Raw genomic sequence first — 22,956 nt, 5'->3', positions numbered from 1 at the left:
CAATGGTGATATGCAATTGGTGGTCTTCAAATCGACTCCATATCTTGCCCACGTTACACAAGGTTGCTCGTTTGATGTTAGTGTGTGTAACACCCTAAAAATTTCCCCCTTTAAAATAACTTGTTTTACCCTTTTAAAATACAAAGTAGGAAATAACCAAGGTGTTACCACCACCGTAATAACGGCTTAGGCATTTATCAAAGACACATAGCGGAAGACATTTTCAAAACCATTTAAAATAACCCAAGTTTAAAAGTCAAACCAAACAAAAGTAAAGTCAAACCAAAGTCAAATGAAGTCAAACTTACAATTTTAGAACCATTGTAGGCCCTTTCAAAACCAAACGAATATTTAAAACCAATGCGTTAGTCTCATAAAACAATAACAATAGTCCAACAATAAATAATAATGTGCATGCATCCAAAACAAAACTAGAATAGGATTTGCTCTTCACTCAAACTCCAACATGAATATGCTACATCACCTGAAAAGCTTCTCTTTAAACTGTCCCTACTACTTACCATTAGAAATGGGTCGTTGTAGGGCCAAGATAAAGACAAGGTCAAACAAACATACAAACACACAATCAACAATGCTGAGTACATGAGCGTAAACAAAACACTCTAACATGCTTTATTCCTATCAATACACAACTTACCTTGTTGCACCTGTATACAAGCATACAACACAATCAACAAAACCTAGACCAACACAAATGCTTATTTAATTTGATTATGCATCGAACGGGTTTCCAACCAAATACCTGCCCCAAATAAATTAAGGTAAACTACACCGGGAGCTATGGTTAAATACATCGTCCTGTACTCCAAGTAGAAGTTATGGTTTAATATAAAACCCCATAACTCCCCCCATATGTTCATACTCGAGGTATATACGTTCCAAGAGTTTTGGTGCGTAGTCTCTTTTACTTCACGTTGATTTACATATTATTCAACTTGGTGATGACTCTCAAACCATAACCTAATCAAACATTATAATCATACAAGCAATCAACCATACCAAATTAATTCTTGAATAATTAGTGACCACATAACTTTTAATGTTGAACCCTTTTTAATCTACCTCGGTGTCAAGACACCTTAAACGCATAATGCGCTGCAAATCCTATCCCTCGGTGTTAGAAACACCTTAAGTGCACATAGGCACCGCAATATAATTTATTCCTGTGTACTAAGACACTTGATAGCTCAATTCCCATGCTTAAAGCATCAATAAAAATTATATGAACCATAATAAAATTTCCTTTCCATATTCCAAACCAAATTAAACATCTTGTTTAATTAAACATGCCTTCAATTACGTTAATAATAAAAGTGTGGTTCATAACCAACATGCCATCATATTTAATTCCAATCACCAATCCATCATAAATAATTCATACATCACAAATCACTCTCCAACATCAACTATACAACAAATTTCAACCAATACCTATCATGATACTACCTTGGAATTAATTAATCAAGGCTAAACATGCTTCTACATAATAAAATAATTACCAAGTACATGAACGTACCTCAATAATTAAGCCCTTAAAGTAGCCGATTACATTATAACACTTCCCGAATCAAGTCTCCTACATAGAGGGACAATAAAAACTACATTACTTATCCTTGTATACAAAATTTGCAGCAACTTAAACTCGCTTTAAACAACTTACAATAATCTGAAAATTATTTTAAAACCCTTAATTAAACCCCTCTTTAATGGGTAATTACACCTTTTTTTTATAAAATCATCAAAACCAACACTTATTAGGCAAAATTCCAGCATTAAACTTTAATCAAAAACCCATTAAAACTTATCAAAAATACATCTCTATACTTAAAAATATCCATAGAATCATTGGTTATATAAAAGCCCCAAATTAATTTATACAAGAACCATATATATCACATCTTTGATAAATTAAAACCTTAACTTTAATCATATTAAAATCTGAAAATGATGATCAAAATAATAATCTGAAAATATAATCTAAAACCCTTAGAACATGATTTTGATACTAACTAAACAAATTTTAAACAGTTAAAATCAAAACCCATAATTAAAATAATCAAACTAACTAAAATATAAAGAGGAGAGAGAAGAGGAAGGTTGCCGGCAAGGGGGGTGGTCGTCGGCTAGGTGGTTGGTCGCCGGCTAGGTTGGTCGGCCGCCGGTGGGAGCCCGGCAGGTGGCAGCAGGGGTGTGGCAGTCAGCAGGGGTAGGATTCCACCATGGAATAAAAAATAAAATTTTAAAAAAAAGGAAAAGAAAGAAAGGAAAAAAGAAAAGGAAGATGCTTACTTGACCATTTGACCTTTTTAGTAGCCAAAATTTGGGATTCAAGAGGTATTTATAGAGTAGGGTAAATTAGAATTATTTGAGCCTCATAAGAAATGATATGATGGAGAAATAATGGCAGATTTGGCCCAAATAAATAAGTAAATAGGATGGTTGGCCTTATTGTGAAAATGGGGTACGTTTGGATTAAATACTTATTAACCCAAATATTAAAACTTGTTTTGTTTATAATCCAATAATTAAAATAGTTTGACTCGAAATATATTTGATAATTAAATAAATAATTTATAAAATACATTAAAAAATACAGGGTATTACATAGTGTGTTTAGTTTGGTGTATTAGCTTTATTCTTATTTACTTTTAGCTCTCTTAGGTTGTAATTTTCTCTTTATTTATGAAGTTCTCATTGCAAAAAAAAAAAAAAAAAAAAAAGCATTATAAACATAAAGTAATTTATTTAAATCTACGAGAAAATAATTATATTACATACTTTGAATGCGCACTTTAAAGACTACATCATGAAAAGATCTATTGTAACTTCAATAAGTTATACATCGAAAGAATTAAATTAAATTACAACAACTGAATTGAATTTACCTTCAACATTGTACCTTACATGCCTTGGTCCAAAGGTAGAACCCTTGTTTTGTTATGAACCTTCGAATTAATTGAATTGCTATATAAATCAGGAAAATTTAACATTTCTACGCAATTATATATGTACAATAAAAAACAAGGGCCAATAATTGCATTACAAATATTGAACTAGTTGAACTACTTCATTAGATGATTGAGCATTTACAAAACATAAACAATTAAAAACCTTAAAAGAAACCCCAATTAATTTAAACCAAAACCATAGCTCCCTAATGACCTAATTAACAATCTGCCAAATAATACCTACCACGAAAAGTATTTCAACACATTGAATTCAGCATAATTTAAAATTTTCGTAAGTTTGGGATCTATATAAAGTAGTAAACCCTAAAACCTCCCTAAATAGGAAACACTAATTGCTTTGAAAGTAACTAAATGACATAAGTAACCCCGGCCACATATGAAACATTGTCATTATAGAATACAACAATGTAAACCCTAAACCCCTATTACCATTATAAAAATCTAAACAACCATACCATAAACCAACAATTAGCAACGGAAACCTAAAATCACCAAATCAAAGCGAAGGAATGAATCTAAAGTAAACCACTAAAACATGATACCTTCTTCTTCAAAGGAAATCTCACGTTACCACACCACAAACACTGATGGAGGGAGAAAATTTCAAAAGTTCCAAACTGGTATGATGATTATGAAACAAAAAAGGTACCATTCTAAAACTTATTCTAGAAACCATAATGGGGCAATGTAGCCTCGAAACGGAGAGTACACTTGGTAAATCAATTCACCTTTCGAATTGGCATGCATAATTCGGTTAGTACACCAAATATGCAATAGATAGTCGTTTGAAACCCCTCTACATGTATGCTTTTTAGGTTTTTAGTGTTTGCTGAGCACCTTATTGTATCCAAGAATCTACACAACTCTTGAAAGCTCAAAACATCTCCAAAGTGTTGACATCATAGAGATACATAATCATTAGAGCGTGTCCCATGACAATATTCTGTAAGCCATATATACATCATAATGAGTTTTCAAATATTTACATAAAATATCCAAATCTACACAAAATTTACTAGTAACAAGTGAATAAGCCTGGGCATCAAAAATTGGATACCAAATGAATTTGAGTAATGCACAATTCAACAATTGTTCGCGCTATATATATATATGGTGACCGGGCATGTCTCCAACACCATTAGCCGTACTCCAAGATGAAAGCTGTTATTGTTTCATACTATGAAAGTCTTCTTCAAACTCTTTTGACCATGTTTTCTTCTAGGGTTAGCTCCAATTATGCAAGAAAAGGCATTGATGAGTTCAGAATCCTCATCACTAATTAGCATCTGGGCTGCATTTGGGTTGGCAAGGAGTAGCTTTGCAACAAGATATCCTGCAATTGACCATGTCTGGAATAATCGGGCTTGCTTACCAATAAACCTTGCTCTTTTTGTGTCATAATATTCTGGCCACTTGTCTTGGGATAAGCGTTTCTCGGCTATCTGAACAGCCTTAGCTGCTATTTCAGGTCTATTCATCTTAATACATGCAACAGTAAGCTGTGAAAAAATATATATATAAATTGTCAGAAGTATTATTATACTTTGTACTATGTATATCTTTAACTTATCCAAAGCTATATCATCTGAATGCAAGATGTAAGCTGCATACTGACATATTATATGTAATTTGAATAGTTTTGTTAAGGCGACAATTAAAGAGTTGCAAATGTCATCAGATCTTGTGATTAGTGGGAAATGTAACCACCACATTTAGTAACAAATAGTGGGTAATTACAGTATATGCTAATTACCACCACTTAATAACATGGAATTGATTTGTCATATTCATGGATACAACAAGAAAAAATCAGTTTTGGTTATGATAATATTGTGCGATTATTTGGTTAGCCACAAAAGTTTACTGACAGTCATATGGTATCTTATGTTGGGTAGAAATTCATAATTTAGGAATAGGAATTTAGATCGTGAACAAAATACAGTGACTATAGTAGCCATCTCCATCTAATCCTACTTGATACATTGCTATCACTTCACGGTTATAAATTATACATCATATCTTACAATCTCCAACAGTGGTATCATAGCCGGTTAATTTCAATTCATAGCTCTGAAGTCTAAAACAATGCTTAATTTAATCAATTTATTTAGGGCTTGTTTATCATCGTTTTTTCTTCTAGTTTTACTCCCTTGTTCCTAAATAAATGCATCACTTTGACTAGCACACTTGCAAATACACAGAACACAACTTTGACCATTAAAAACTTAAATTGTATAATAATAAAATTTATTTAAAAAAAAATAATAAAAAAAATTAAAAAATTAAAAAATAAAAAATAAAAAATTGAGTTTATGAAAATATAAATAGTGACTAATCCAAAAACATGTTATACAACAATCCTACATGCATTAGCCTTATTGTAGCATATTGAAAATAAAAAGGTATTGTAGATATCAAAACTAGATGAGTACATATCTCTTGATGAAAGGGGTTTATTTGTTGACTAACAAGTCGCCAAGGGATAGTGCATATCTTCCAAACAAGAAATAGCAGGAGGAAGCCTATGATCAAATAATACTTAGATGTGACATTGCTTATTGTTGTTAACCTAATTGATAATGACACTAGTCTTCAGCTATAATGAGTGTCATAAATTAGACTAGAAATTTTAGCTAATATACTATTCCCTTTGTATTTTATTACTTGGACCACTTTCTTTTTGCGGCCGTATTTTATTACTTTTTTTGGAACCTTTCACAATATTTTATTTATTTCTTCTTTCCTAGTGAACCCCTCAACTAGGGATGGCAATGGGTCGGACTCGGAGCGGATTATGCTAAATCCGACTCCGATCCGACAAGAAGTCGGATGTTAAATCCGACATCCGACTCCGACTCCGACATCCGACTCCGAAATCCGACTCCGACTCCGACTCCGACTTCAATATCCGACCTCCGACTCCGACTCCGATCCGACCCGACTCCGAGTTTCTTTTACATTATTTAATATACTTTGAGATGTTGGGCTATTTGGGCCTTGACAACCCACACCCAATGCCACCATGACCCACACAAAAATCCACTATCTATTGGAGTCGGAGTCGGATAATCCGTCAAAGTCGGACATTTGTCGGAGTCGGATTTTTTTCTCGGATTTTTTTTAGGATCCGACTCCGACCCTCCTCCGACTCGGAGTCGGATTATTTTAACGGAGTCGAACTCGGATTACTTTTTTCTCAGACTCGGAGCGGATTTTTTACCTCGGATCGGGGCAGAGTAGGGTCGGATTCGGACTGGATTGCCATCCCTACCCTCAACTATCATACTTTAATATTTCTAGATTCTCTCTTTTTTCAACTACATTACTTTATTTTTCCACCAACCCCACTTTCTTCATATTTGATTACTTTCTACTATTTCTCCTAAAACGCCGCGCATGGAGAAATGGAGCAAGTAATAAAATACGGAGGAAGTATAAATTTTGTGTGTTGTGGTTGGTTTAGTTATTTGCTACCATATTAACACATCAGTTTCATATTGGCAAGTATTCAAGAGTATCTAGTGCCAAACTGATTTGAAATGTTTTGTTCGAACGAGATGCCATAAACGTTATCGAAATTGAGTATACATGTTTTTAACAAGCTAAGATTTAAATTCCTATATCTCTCCAAGTAACAGATGGAATATGAAATATATTTACAATAAACATTCACATTTTTGCAAGAATCTTATGCATGATTATGTACATGTTTTAGCTAAGGCACACTGACTAAGCTAGTCATATTAGTAGAGTGTGCATAATGCTGAATAATTGTATACCTGTGTTGTACTTCCTCTTTAATTTTATTATTATTACCTTTTTACAGTGTGTTGGAACTAGGACCAAGACAATGGAGAAAGGAAGTCAAAAGAACATATTTACCATAACCCTACTCCCTCTGTGTCTTCCATGTCAGCCATCTAACTAAGCAGACACAACCTTCTTCATCCACTGCCCAGTTGATCCAACCTAGCAGTCCAACTAGCAGCCCACACAACCTTCAAAGCTTCTCCACCTATCATCACCCATCTGAGTAATACCCACGGCCATTCCACCACCATCATCTTTCTCTCCTTTTGTAGATTTGTTGCAAGTAAGTATATTTACACATCATCTTTCTCCTCTCCATCTCTCTTTGACTGGTGTCTGTGATGATTTCTTACTCATGAGAAAGTTGGGTCAAAGTAATGGTAGGGTTGGAATTAGGTGGCAGTTTCATTCACCATCTTCCTGTCTTCTTTCTGTGTTTTGAGAATGATGGTGGCATGGACAAGCAATGGTGAAGGTTGAACCAGTGGTGGTAAAAATGTATGCAAGGGTTTTGAGTCATACTCTTTGGGGTGGGTCGAGTGTGACTATAGGTGGTGTAATAAAGTTCTTTTACCAAATGTAAATTCTCACTACAACCAATGTTCTTTTGATTTTGTTTTTTGTGTTTGACCTTTTTTTATTTTTTATTCTAAACTACATCATGTTCTTTTATAAATGGAAAATAGAAATGTTCTTTGGCCTTCCATATGTATTTGGATTTGAAAAGTATTTTCTTTTGGGTTCATCTTCATTTCCTTTAGCCCATATGTTCTTTTGTTTTGACTCTCATGTTCTTTTGGGTTCATGTTTGCTTATTATAGCTTTTATAATTTTTGGGGTTCATTTTCGTTGACTTTAAATTTTTAACCCTTATAATCTTTCAAGTATCGATGGTTGTGTATTTAATCATTTTATGTCTTGAGGGGGGTCATTTTAAAATGGGTTGTCAAGTTTTGGGTTGTTACATTATGCTGATTAACAACCACTCATAACATGGAATGTATATTGTCATATTTATCAATATAAATAGATCAAATCAGTTCTGTTCATTATAAAGTTCTGAGAGTATTCTTTAATCATTCAGGGCTTGGGATTCAGGACATGAACAGAATGCAGCTAGTCAGCCACCTTCACTTGATCCCATTTAATATATCACTTCCACTTCAAGGTTAATCCTTGTATATTATACTTTTGCACATTGTATTTCCCAACATTAAAGACATAGCAAAATACTCCCATAAGCACAGACGCACAGTAACAAAATCAATATGAGTAATGGTGCGTCATTAAAATGGCCTAGCATACACAAGAAAGATAATGAATGAATAAAAATGCTGACCTGCCAAAGCAATGTCGGCCAGGAGCCAGCATTGTGATAGGACCAGGGCCTGCAAAAATGAAGCAGCTATATGAAGATGTACAATATTAGCCATTGAAAAGTGAATGATGTATTACAGTACTCCCTCCATTTTGTTACTGTAACTACATAAATAAAGGAAAAGTAAAAACGGGGATCACACATGTGGATACTTTTGTTTTAAAGAAGAGCGAGATAGAGAGAAATCGGGCCCCACAATGTAGGTCGTAGATGATAAATAATAAAAATAAGTTTGTCATAAAAGGAATAAAGTAAAAGGGAGTAGAACTTAAAAATAAAAAATAAAAAAAAAAGGAAATTGAGTAGAATTTAGGAAAACAAGGGAAGTATATAACTTCCACAGCCTTTAGAGTCGCACACTAAAATTTTCCTCCCGGTATGAGTTCCCAATTTCCATAAATCCCTCTATACAAATCTTCCAACCCAATTTTCTACAGATTTATTTATGGGGAATACTTGTCTTAAAATGGTGTGTTAAGACAAAATAATACTTCCTCCCTTTCTCAATATTTGCATCATTTTGAATATACACATTTTCCAACGTACTACTTTGACCATTAGTTATCTTTAGTTTTGCTTTAATAGAAATATATATATTTTGAAAATCTAAATTGAGATTAACTCAACAACAATTAAAGTAAAGAAATTTATATAAATGCATTAGTAAAACATGGTCAAAGTTAGAACATCATGCAAATATTGAGAAACGAAGGAAGTACATGACAAGGAGTATACAATGCATAAGCAGGGTAAGAACCGTACGTATTCTTGGGATCACAGCCAGTGATGATTTGCCACTCCTGACCTTCAAGAACAGGATATCATATCTTCAACGGCATGTCTGCCACGAGGTCTGCCCATTTGGCTTCAATGAGGTCCAAAATGGCATGGGATTGATCTTTTGTTGCAAGGCCACTTACCACAGACCAAAGGTTACCCAGCGAGAAAAATCGAAAATCCATGTGCGCTGGTTGCAAGTTACCAATTAGATAACCTCCTTTACCTGGCATCCATTCCACTAGCCAAGGAGAGATCTGATCAGGGTATATATTAAATTTGTTGACAGCATCATATGAGTATTCTTCAGTCTTGTAACGATAAATCTCATTAAGTTTCTTCATGTCAACCCAATAATATTCTCTGATGTGAAAAGCTAATGCAACCAAACGATTGTTCAAAGCACGTATTAGCTCTGCTGATCCATCTTCTGAAGCAAGCATTTCACGAGAACAGCGTATTGCAGAATAAAAAAGTGCCTGAAAAGCAAGCAGTATAAAGATAAATGAAGTGATGACTTCACAATTAGAAACTAGTGAAGGAGCATAAGAAAAAGGAATTCAATTAGAAACAACTTCAAGTCCAGTTTCCTGAAACTCTAATAAAAGTTCCACCCCTATTTTCTCTCTTCTATCTTTTCATTTTACTTCCCACATGGACCTATCAATCAGACTTGCAACTCTTCTAGGGACTTGAATTTCCTCTCCAATTAAAGCCACATCAATACATCATACACGTTCATCAGACTTTCTATCATTGTATGGATCTAATCACTTTGGAAGGATCAGTCCCAACTCCTAAATGTCGCGCCCCTTCCTAACCCACATCTCATCATACGCCGCAGAGATAAATGACATACAGTTCAGTAGGAATGGGAGAAAATCAAAGATTTTTTTCTGCATACTGTTCCCTAACATTACTGTTTATCTTGACTACCTATCGCCCTCCAGCAGCTCATACTGTAAGTCTGTCCTCCCTTTCATATGCTTCCAAGGTCCATCAGATGATCAGATATCGAGTAATAGAATTTTCCCCACAGTAAGAACCTAATTATCACATCAAGACAGGATTGTCTCTTGCTGGACCAAAGACATTCCTCATAACAGGATTGTCCCTTACTGGACCAAAGACATTCCTCATACCCAAGTGCATGGCGTCTGCATTTTCTTTCACCCACCTCCCCATGGAGTTTCTCTCCTCTCCACCTTTTCATCTTGCTTGAACAAATATGTTACAAATTATTTCACCCACTTTCCAGTAATACCCATACCCAATTACTCCCCAGTAAACTGTTAATAATTAGGAAGGCTAAGATGAATTGATGAAAATATAACTAATCAAATTAAGGAAAAACTACTGAAATATGATTGTATTTATAATGAAAACATGGTGGGAATCGCTGATTACAACCTAGCCAACATTTGAGAGGTTCATGCTCTCCGAAGTATCGATTTCTCTATGTACACTTACCACTATTCAATATGTCTTCCTCTCTCTTAAACTGCTACCTATCTTATTATTCAAGCCACTAATAACTGGATCATAATGGAACTACCTGCAGTGACCCTCCTCCTTATATAAATTATTAGCTTTTTGGAACTCCAAATTTTCTACCCCGTCCTCAATAAGGATAGTAGTAGGTGAAGAATTGAGAGATGAAACCAAATTTAAATCCCCTATATGCTTGTTCCTATCTTGTTTACTCATGTATTTATATGATTTACAGCTTTCAACAATCCTATTATTTTAATGCTTGAAAGAGATTCATGTTAGAATTCCAGAAAATTCCTATTTCTCATTCCCTTAGTTTAATGCATGTTTGTTTGTGTTGGATTCCTTCATACCTAACGAGCTGATTTTCCAACGTGTTTATTTACTCGTTTTGTCATTTTGTCTATCTTAGTTTAGTGAACAGCTTAACCCCCTCTCCGACATAGCTTATCCCTAGTCTTAGACTCCATTGTATCATTTGTGAATCCTAGTGGAAGTATGACCCTTCCTTGCCACCACACTAGTTTAGGTTTTGTTTGAACCAGGTGATAAATATACTTTTTGTCAGCAAAATAACCTATGAATCTGATTCATAACTAAGGTAAGTTTAGAACATGACTTGACTTCTAAGAAGATGAGATCCATCTAGACTTTTCAAAGACGAAAAAATTTCCATGCCATCCTATTTTAATTTATCTACACATTTATATTACATTATGGGGGTACAAAATAATTCTTTAGGTGCTATTGTCCAGTGTACATCACATATTGTATTTTCTACCAAGATTTCAGAAATTTTTAGGCTTCAAATTTTAAAATTAAAGACAATACAAAATATATAGCTTAGCTTGCCAGTCTTGCCTGTTCTTGCAAAATTACAACCCTTATCCTAAAACAAAATATTGGTGACTAAATGTCATAAAATATAATTTTCAATTAACCAAAAAATCTTTTAAAAAATCTGCTTTTTCTTACCTTTACAATAAGTCTACATAATACATGAGCCTTTAATGACCAGTGCACACAAGCCCCTCTCCGTAGATACTAGAGCTTCATGTTACATCACTAGATTCTTGCTTGTGTTGCTAAGTGCACACAAGCCCCTCTCCATACAAGCCCTGCACCTTCGCCAATAGCTAGACACGAGTGTGTCACACACTCTTACACCCTAACCTATGGACAAGACCTATTTGGTAAATTCAATATTTTGCAAAAATTGGAATTTGTTTTCCAGAGAGTGTCTACATGGAAACATAATTCTTCTTTAATGCTCCAATATTAACAATGACGAAAAATGTTTGAACGAGTACTTTTCAACAATTTACCACTGCATCATACGTTTTGCTAAACTGACAATAGTATGGTGTTTGTTCAATGTAAGGCCTCATCATTGCAGGTGTTTGACGATACTAAAAAAAACTCCACGTGAAAGAAAACTTGTAAGATTTGTTTGAACATAGAAAAAAAAAACAAAATAAAAAAACCCACCTATTTAAACTAGACAAATAAATCTTGAAAGATGTGAATAGAAACCACCTTGGTTTCCCTTTAGGAAAGAGAGAGAGCTCTGATGAATCCAAGAGGGGAAAAATGCTAACAATTTTGTTTACTCACTAGTCATTTTTTTTCCTGTGTCAAAGGTGATAGATTTTAGCCCATTAACAATCCGCCAACACCCTAACCCAGATCCAAGTTTAGCCCAAAGTCTCGACCCGATCTAAATTTGCCTAAAAGTCCCAACCCAAAATGACTAGACCCAAAATGACCCAACCCGAACTTGACCCAACCCAAACTTGACCTGAAGTCTGACCGAACCCGATTATCTATTAACCCAAACATATCCAAAACCCAAAATGACCTGCCTGAACAACCCGATTTCCAAATCTTGTACACCCCACCCCCACCCTAGTCCCCTAAAAATTAAAGAAACACAAGAATACCTTTTGTCATTGTAAGGTAGCATCACATTCCACTGGTGCTATATCCTTTCTCAACCACTTGGATGACTTTCCCAACTCATCTTTCTACCCTAAGATCTTTTATGAAAGCCCAATAAGTGCAAGGTAGCAAACACTGAATCTTGATCAGTTATTCTGATGTAACAATTTTATTGTCTATAGTCTCCTAGATGAATTCTCATTATGTATTTATTTCACATTACAAAGGAGAGTCATAATGTAAGCCCGCAATTAGAAAAATTTATCGGTGCATTAAGATAGCTTTGAAAGTCCTTTATAATCTTTTTTCATGATGATAACTATTTAATGTGCTCACTCATCATGGCATATAGTTTTAGGAAATAAATTGATGGTTAGGTCCTCAAATGTTAATTTGTTAAAAAAAGTGGATGTGGTGAAAGATACTTGGACATAAACTTTATTAAATGACAGAGTGTAGGACCCAAAGTTTTAGTTGTGAAAATAGTGAGGTAATAATTATATAAAGACATTACCATTTTTAAAATTACATTAGGAATTCCCCTTGTGAGGAAGACTTCTAATGATTATTTTTTTTTTACCTTATAAAAGTTACCAATATTTGAAATGGCAAACTAAATTAGAACGAATGAAAAAGGACTGTGGGAAATTGGCAAGGAAGAAATAAACTGCTGCTTGTAAAGCAGTAAATCTATTTTGTGTAGACTTTTACAAAAGCATACAAAGAGAAGCAGCAAATTTTTTTTGCGAAGGATAGAAAAGGCAATGCAGCAGATGGCGCATTAATACCTGTATTTCTAAAGGATGCCCATGAATTCCCATGCGACGGTCTATCATGCATGAACCATCAGTAACCAACAAGGTTGGGAACATATCAAAGCCATCTGCAAGACATAATCTTAAAATCATCTTCATTCCAGTCTGCACATCAACTCTTTCCTGAAGAGACAGATCTCCAGAGCATTTTCCATAGGCACGTAAAAGTATAATCCACCAAAGCCCCGAAAAATTCACATCAAGGGATGAGAAATTTTTAATGGTACACTGTAAATGAGAATCATGGCAAATTGTGCAACAGAATTATCACAGAACCAGAATCAACAGGTGCCACACGCCCAATTGCTGCTTCTCCAAAGTCAGGGTGCAGAATCTCTTCTGTTGCAAATTCATCACCATCCAAAGGAACAGTGTGAACCTTGAAAGTAGCAGGCATCAATCCTTGACTAGGACTATGGCAATCCATTGTTTTCTCCCAGCTCTGCCAAGACAAAAGAGAAGTGATTGTATGACAAACAAAAAACTGAACACCAACTACAATAAAGGGTAAAAAAAAGGTATCAACTCAATTGTATAGTTCAATAATTCTAACCAGCAGACAGCAGCTTGCCAGCTTACCAAGTCTGTCATATTTGGCCTAAGTAAATGGAAGACCAAACATTGCTTTGAGGGTATTAAGGGCTTGTGGCCAGTCATCCCTCAATTCTTTCCCTTATCATAGGTGGTTAATCCATTAAATTATTTCTTCACCAAATGAAGATCCTGTGGGTCCTAGAAACAGTATGGAAGGGATTTCTGTTTCTCTTTTACATATGTTGATAACAATAAATGGTTTACCAATATTCCTATTGAAACAAATACATGTTTGCCAAATATCACCATCACAACTTTAAGATTATCTAGTGTTGCTGAGTCAATACAGACTCCTCTTAACTTGACATTTCTACTTCCCTTCTTGGGTATGCTGCTCAGAGTCATCCAATCACCCACTGAGGAGCTGTAAGAGGTTTGATAATAGAAAGCAGACTTGTGTTTCATGTAAACATTTTATCACTCTTATCAAGTCTGTCAAGAAACACTTCACATTTCTTTCTTCTACAGGTTAAGTTCAATGAATTATGAGACTTCTCAAGTTCCCATGGTCTGGAGTGGGTATTACCACATTACACATCCATATTTGTGGATTAGTGAAGACACTCTTACTAAGAGGAAGGAAAAAAAATATTTCTTTTCCTAGATGACAAGCTATTTCTATCTTCTTTATGTAGAAAAAATTGGTTTAATTCATGGTGATTGTTCACTAATGACCAAGACAGAGGCACACGCAAAGTACACATTGAAAAAGTCCTATTATTTAAGTGAAGACGGAAGAATTGAGCATCTAAGAATTTTTCTACACTCAGCAACAGAATGGAATTTCTGAAATGAATTAGTGGGCCTTACTCCTATTAGATGATCCCTAACAGTATACAGCGATGGAAACAGCTGGAAGTATGCACATGAGGACTTCCCAAAAAGTTATAAGTGGAGGCGGTGTACATTTAGTAATCAGTATACATTCCAAATAGAGGATTCACAAAGGCAGTGATAGATATGATGTCCCTTCATGCCTGTCCAGATTATAATGAACCCTCAGTCAACCAACTACGTGCATTCAAAAGCATCTATTATATGCATGTGCCAGACCAAATGAGAAGCATGTTAGATGTCAAGTTTGAAATTGAAGTATTTATTGACTTTAGTTCTCAGCATGAAGGTTATTGATACTTGACCTTGAGACTACTAGTTGTGATAAGCCATGAAATCATTTTTCATGAAGATGCAGCATGGAATTAGTGAAGAAAGAAAAAAATAAAGTGGAAAGATTTATTTTCCCATAGAGTCAGTTTGCCCATACACCTTCAGGCATTCAGAGATATGAATCATCAAACTTACAATCCTAAGGTAGGATTACATCATTACCAAGCAGGCAAGCAGTCCATAAGGAAAGAAACCAATCTCAAATTTTTATGCAAGATTTTCCAAGGTATTGATGTCAGGAAAAAAAAAATTGGGTAAAACTTGCAATCTATGATCCTATAAGGTTTGAAGAGTGTGCACAATCCAAAATGGAAAGCTACAACAGAGAAAAACTGAAGATGATTATTTGGACTGGGAAACATATGGAAAAACCACCATGATATTAGAGTTACTTTTACCTACAAGACCAACTTTAATCCACATAGCACAATAGTAGGCTTCTTGTCAAAGTTTACTCACAAGTCACAACAATAAGTCAGTAAGAAGTGAATTTTATGAGACTTTCGCATCCAATTCAATACATGATAATATGATATCATACATGACATTCGGACCAAAGACTGAATATTTAAAATTCAAGACCAGGAGACCAAACATCCAAACTAGTATTCGTCCCAGACTGAATCGTTTCAACTCGTCCGAAACCCGGACCGGACAATTAAGACCGTATTTAGGAAAAAAAATCATTATCTTTACAGAATTTTTATAACTTTATGAAAACAAGAAAAAAAAATAAGAAATATGATTTTTTTTTTTTTTTTAAATGCCTATTTTGATGTCTAACATCAAATAACTCATAATAGAAAGATATACATAGCATAATGAAGTTAAAAACTAAACATTATAAAGGTTTTTATTTACAATTACAATTAAAAAACTAAAAAAAAATAAAATAAATTGTTCGGTCTAGTTGTTTTTAAGGGTTTTAAATTCTCGATCGGAGACCAGACCAGTTCTCTTCGGCCCAATCCGGTTTGGTCTAAATATCCAGTCCGGACCGGCTTTTAAATACCCCTTCACTCCACTTGAATTTGACGACAACTTACACCGGGATGGTTAATCTCAAGATACAGACGAGAATGTTCATACAATTTCATTGGCATGTATCTTACACCTACTAGACCAGCTTTTACATTTTTAGCTAGCTTCTCTTAAAAGTTCTGCTAATTTCACTTTGTGACTGCCGAGAGACTTTTGAAATAAGTGCAGGCACTTTATAAGAGCACTTTTGCCTGTGCATTTACTCTTTATAATGGAGTATTCTAATGGCTTTCACAAAAGCTAGACCCAATTACATGTTAGTCTTATCAGATTATTTTGCTAAGAACATAAGGTCTAACCTTGAAGAACCTTGAGGAGTAGCTACAAATACTTTTTTTTTTACTACAAATTAGCAACAGTCGTTGTATAGAGTACTTCCAATGAAAAACCTAATGCATAATCCAGGACACCCTTTGAAGAAGTTCTCGCGTAAGTTACTGTTATATTTGGCTTAAAATACAATTCACACCTAGCAAGAGTATATGTGTTTTAATACTTAACATACTAATTAGCCTGAAGAAACTATCTTGATTTATAATTTTGATCTATTATTTAATCAGCTTATAATCTTTCTTTATTGTGTGGATTTTACATGGTGCAGTTTTAAGTTAGGCTTATTTTAAGTCCATAAGTTATTAATAAGGTTTCCCAATCTATTCAGCAGATTGTTTCTAGTCTAGTAGGAAAATAAGTTCAAAGTAAGACTTATAAACATGCAAAAGTCATTAAAAACAAACACATAAAGTAGTCTACTATGTTGTACTATAGTTCTTGTCCTTGCCTTTTAACATCACAATTTTGCACAAGGAAATTTTTGAGTCGACAAATAAATTGCTAGAGATTTCAGATGAATAACAAGATATTCACCAAGGAAATATAGAAGATAACACAAGAGTAAGTTCAGGTGAATCACAATTATCTGAAAGAAATAAAATATTCTTGAAATTAGAACACACAAAAGTTTCCAATCATCAAAAAATCTAGAAACTGGAGATGACGCACATGTAAGATCAAAACAAATAGGTCTACGGAAGTTCAGCAGATTTCCTTTGTGACTATCTAACTGCCCTAGCAGGGCTAGCACTGTCTGTTTCGATAAATGTACAGCATGAAATGCCAAATACTAGAATTATCACATCAATTTACAAGATTGACAAAGCAAGTTGATAACATGATTTATAAGCACAACTGAGTTTAAGATGAGACTTCCATACACTCACAGTGTGTATCCAAGATTCCAAGGCTTCATGAGTATGAGAAGGAAGATATTCAGAAAAGGGCACTAAGGGAAGGCATCAATTATATGGCCTGTACACATTGGCTAGGGCCAAGAAAACACTAGCTTGATATATTAAGTTGGGAACTTGACCAGCTTGTATATATGGCTTCTTGTCAACCAGGAGTAAGGACAGTTTCCTTCACTTGAATATATCGTTAAAAGGCTCTATTTATATATTCGAAAACAGTCTTGCACAGCCAGCACAGAGTTCCTTCAAGCCTTGAAATTAAGAAAGACTCATCTTAGCCTTGAAATTAAGAAAGACTCTATTTATATATTCGAAAAAGGTTTATTAGCTTTATTTTCATTAGCTTCTCTTAATATCTCCGAAATTCCAAAAAATATCACTTAGCCTCTCTTATTTCATTTTAATTAAGAAAGACTCATCTTTTATTCCTTGGTAAGCAAAAGGGGTCATCTAAAAAATAGCTACATCTAGCTCAAGGTATTAGTTTCTACTTTTCTCAATTTCCTTAATTATTATTATGCTAACTAATATGTTTGTTCCCATGTGATGTTACCAACAGGAGTAATGACGATATTAGGTGGTAAATTAGCCCTAAATCTTTTATTACTCCATTTTAGAAAGCCAAGCCTACTGGTGAGGTGATAGGTTATAAAAAAGGGGAGTTAATTGCATTTCATTTTTTTTAATGCATTAAAAATATAAAGTGTTAATGCATTCTTATGTTTGTCTAAGATATATATCAAGAATAATTTTCTTTTTAAGTGAGTCTAAAGACCTAAGGAAGTAAGAGTTTATGTAAAGGATGTTCAAGGATAAAGTGTAACTTACCACGTCCTAAAGATGGTATATGAAACAGCCCTTACGCCCAGAAATAGTTTCATTTCTTTATCTCAAGTGATAGAATTTTTCAAGAGCTTTCCAACCATATCTCACAATAATTTTTTCGATTTTTCTATAATTTTTAATGATTTTTTTCGTTCAAGATATCTAAAATGAGAAAAAGGCACGTTTTTCTTAATTACCTTCTTTTAAAAATTGAATTAATTTGTTTTTAAGGAACTAATGGTGTCATGAAACCTATAATACACTATGTATGTAATTTTAACTTATGAAACTTTTATTATTAGGATGTCTTTTAATTTTATCTAAAGATGACTTTCGAAATAAAAGAGTTTTAAGGAACTTTAATATAGAGACGACTTTAGAAATTAGAGTTTTAATAAACTTGAATTTTTGTTCTTAAATGATTGTTTTTGAGGAAACTTAATCTTATATTAAAATGACATCGGAAATAAATGAAATTTTAAGAAACTTTAACCTTATTTTAAGACGATTTTAGAAATAAAAACTTTTATAATTTTATGAACTTTTTTATCTCAAACCCTTTTCATAACACAAGAATGAACCATAACTTTGCATACTTGTTTTTAATAATTAATGATAGTTAATATAAGGTTATGGCTCATTTCCAAACACGAGGTTAAGATTAATTATTTAGTTGTACAAGGTTGTAACAATTATCCATCTCCATAAAAATAAGCTCATATCCCATTATAATTACCCGATGCATTAATTGACAATCGGATATGATTAAATAGTTTATTGTTCCCTTTTATTTGGAGGTAAGGCCTTGACCGGTGTCGTGTTTTATTTGACCAATTCCATTAAGCCTAAACACATAACCCTTAAAACCTTACAAAAATTACCCTTGAGTGATTTTTAACCCAAAGTGAGATTACATAGTAAACCCTTACAGTTTCACTCCAAAAAATACCTTGACCCATTAAAAAGTCGTCAATTGGGACTCATTTGTTGAATTGTCTTGTTTAAAAGACATTTTTGGTAATCACTAATCGAGGAAATTTTCCTAAACCAAGGTGGTTCATTTTACTTTTATGAGTAAATCCGTCGAAGATTACTGAAATCCCACTTACAAAAATGACGTTTATGTCAACTGCCCAAATTAAAAACCCAATGGAATTGGTTATTTAAAACACGGCATCAGTCCGAACTACAAAGGTTTTGATTCGTGTGCGGATTCAAATCCCGCTATGATCGGTTCGTAGTGCAACTTTGGTGCTCAAACCTACCTTATATTAATTATTATATCATTTTATGTGACCAACATGCCTAAAAACTTGACTTTAAACAACGTATTAGTAAGAGCCCGTTCTTTAGAACGGAAGAGAAGACGAGTTCCTGACGTTCAATTCTCTTAACTTAAATCCCGAACCCAAGACTGTGCCTTAAAATTTTCTTTTCATGGAGTTAGCAGTTAGTTTTTAGTACCATTTCTTAAAAATGACTGTTTTACAATCCGTCCTTATTCAAGTAAAAATAAGGTGGCGACTCTAAGTTTATAATTAAAAGTCTTATCAGACACTTAAGTGGAACCTCTTAAGACTAATTTATCCACTAAAAACCAGGTACCATAGTCTGGCGACTCCACTGGGGATTTCTTTTTTTAAAGTGTTTAGTGATTTAAACCTGAATTGCGTTGTTAAATGGTTTAAGTGTTCTTATAAGCATGTTGTGTGTAGTCATCCATCAATTGTCATGAGAGCATTCTTTTCTTTTTCTTTTTTAGGCCGACACCTCTACCTATTGGTAAGGTCGGATTTAGACAACAAAATTAATGAATTAAGGGCGTAAACCTACATCCGTGCGCTATTGCAATCGACTCTGTTAGGAACGTCCACCCTCGGTGTTCATAGTTGGAAGTGATTCGAGGCCACTTGGTCAATAATTTCCTCAAAACGGATTTCCCATTAGATTAAGAAACATGTGAATCAATACATATATGAAGTATTTGCGGTCATTTGTGTTAATGATTCATCCGTGTTGTCATAAGGGTTTTTCTTTGTTTTTATTTTTACCTAAAACTCATCTTTTTTTTTGTTTTTAAAAGTGAAACTTTTTATTTAGGAAGCTTATTTATGGACCTAATACTAAACCGAGAGTTAGCCTTAGACCTTTCCTTATGTGATCTCAAGAGAGTTTAATTTTCCAAGACTAACAAACACCATATGTGGTGCATTTTAAGAGATGCCAAAATCCTTCAATAAAATCTTTTCAACTTAAAGAATGGTTTAATCACTATTGATGAGTTAATAAATGAGTTAATGATCTTTTCAAAGGAGAGTCTTATACCCCTCAATACCTTGAAGGCTTTTTTTTCTTAACCATATTCTAGTAAATTAAAATTGCAGTTCACTCGTTATTTAAAGACCAAGATATGGATACAGAGCACAAATGTGTAGTGGATGAGGCCTTTGGGTTCCATCCACCAAATTTACACTAGAAGGTGTGAATCACTAAGTGTTATATATCATTGGCTGAAGTTGCAAGGTTTCCTCAAGTCAAAGCATAATAACTACACTATGCCGTCTCTTGGGGATGGCATGGGGAAATATTGCAACTATTGTCATGACTATGGGCACAATACAAATGTTTGTAGTGATCTAAGACATGTCGTCCAACAATTGATTGATGATGGAAAAATTCCAATTCCAAGATTGTGGACTCCACCTACTTTGAGGTTTACAAATGCAGATTTGCCGAATGATTACAGTAATGATCAGCCTTTGTCCATTACTTTGGTATCGGATTGTTACGAAGTCTTAGGAATTTTGGTAGACAGTGAGTTTGCATTCAACATTTGTAGCAAAACCATTCTTGAGAAATTAGGATGTGAAGAAGCTCCTTTAAGACCCTAAAAGAAGATGGTTAGAACAGACGATCGCACTCTTATGCAGGCAATTGGAGAAATCACCTTGCCATTAGGATATCATGACTAGGTTTGTAATGCCGAGTTTCAAGTAATTGATGATCCGGAAAACCTCACCTTTACCTTGGGAAAATCATAGGTACAACATATAGGGGCAATTGCCTCTGCACTTCATCAAAAATTCAGGTTTTCAACCTCCGGCAGTGTGATAACAATTCATGGGGATGCAGTCTTGTCGAACATGACAACCATGGTGTGCAATATGGTGAGTTTTGGGGAAGGTTCGACTTCAAGACCGAAGAAGGAGAATTATGAAAGATCATTATGGGATTTGCTATCAAATTCCTCAATGTATCGTGAGGCTTTTAGTGATTATCTCAAAAGAAAAATCATAAATGGCTCTATAGACACCTACTTTTGGCCTCCTAACCCAACAGGAAGTGCGATGATGTTACAAAAACCCATTCTTCATGCTATATCAAAGTTGAAGTGTTTATGGACTACGAAATGCATTATGATGTAAGTAAAAACCTATATTTGAGACCAAGTTATCTTAGAGCCTTGTCTGACTACTGATTAGGCCTACAACATGCTTGTACATGTTTAAACTTGATTAATAATGGACCTAAATGCGTCAAATGCAATGGTTAGATCCAATGGATCTTATATTGTTAAAAATCGAGCCAATCATATAAATAAACTATCAAATTTCTATTCAAGGCCTATACAAGTGGATATTCCTTTCAAAGAGCTTTCCAACGGTATATTATAAGCACAATTCCGAGTTAAAGTGAAAAAGTTATGATCAAAACACTAAACCGGGCCCCTAAAACCGACACCCTTGCCCTCCAACGGAAATATCTTTTGATCCATAATAGATTTTAACCTAATTATAACGGCATTGAAAAGTAGACATTTAGAGCTTTCCAATGATATCTCACACGCCTTAATCTGACTTTGCAATCAAAAGTTATGGAAGTTTTAAAAACCCGTTTTCGTTTAAGGCAAACCGCACTGAGCGCAACTCAGTTTGCGCACACCTGGCTCGCGCAAGTCATTGAGATGCACGTGAACCAGCGTGAATCCTAGAGTTGCGCACGCCAACTGACGCCGTGGCTCTAAAACCCTAAACCTAGATTCCTACGCCTATAAATAAGGGTTTTCATTCAACCCTAAAGAGGACGGAAAAATCGAAATTCTCACCCTAGCATTCTCAAAACCCTAATCTCTCAAGTTCTCTTAGTGTCATACTACTTTTCTTCTCTTTTCCCAAACACTTTCCAACCTTAATTGAATCCATCAAAGTCTTTGGAGGCACGAAGAATAAAGAAAGTCCAAAAACGCAATAAACGAAGATTTAGCATAAAAGAAGAACGGTTAGTTTCCTGAGCACTTAGATAAATCACTTTTCTTTTATTGTTTAAATAACTTTAATTGAATAAGTAGTGTTTTTTGATCACTTTAAACAAAATTTTAATTAATTTAATTCACATAGCATTCTTGTGTTAATCAAGACTAGAATTTGAATAATTAATTAATTGTTTTATCACCTAAGTCAAGGCGAACATTGTTTATTTTTTGTTCTTTTCACGAATTTGAATGACAATAGTATAACGACTTTTGCAATGTAATTCCTACGTGATTAATGCTTGTAAATAAAATCAACTAACTTAGTTTTAGGTATCACGTTGCATATATTGTTTGGGGATGAAATTGTGAAAAAGGAAGAGTTATTAGAGGCCGCACTAGGGCTAGAATAGCGATTCCTCCCTAAAAGGAACGTTATTTTAGTACCCTTGCTCCCGAACTCATTTTGGTATAAGTAGACCAATTTGGGCATGGGGTAAACTTATGATTCATGGTAAATATCCCTTGAACTCTACTTGGGAGAAAGGCATGAACGAGGTTTATGAGTTTTCCTAAAACTCATTGGCGACTCTTTACTAGTTTCTTACAAAAAAGCATGATGATAGGATCAACT

General features: G+C 34.3%; 1 pseudogene across 1 annotated transcript; it reads right to left on the bottom strand.

The window, feature by feature from the left end:
- Positions 1-3,985: 3,985 nt before the first annotated feature.
- LOC145575391 (neutral/alkaline invertase 3, chloroplastic-like) lies at positions 3,986-14,198 on the bottom strand (annotated as a pseudogene). Its single transcript, XR_014098265.1, has 6 exons — positions 13,998-14,198; positions 13,471-13,641; positions 13,173-13,427; positions 8,941-9,434; positions 8,140-8,188; positions 3,986-4,489 (listed from the first exon to the last, which is right to left on the bottom strand). The product of XR_014098265.1 is annotated as a neutral/alkaline invertase 3, chloroplastic-like (transcript).
- Between the last annotated feature and the right edge of the window lie 8,758 nt (positions 14,199-22,956).

This window comes from Chenopodium album, chromosome 13, assembly GCF_948465745.1.
Source record: "Chenopodium album chromosome 13, dcCheAlbu1.1, whole genome shotgun sequence".
Lineage (NCBI taxonomy): Eukaryota > Viridiplantae > Streptophyta > Magnoliopsida > Caryophyllales > Amaranthaceae > Chenopodium > Chenopodium album.
Note: the sequence above shows the minus strand (reverse complement) of the source record. Positions and strands in the feature narration are given on the sequence as shown.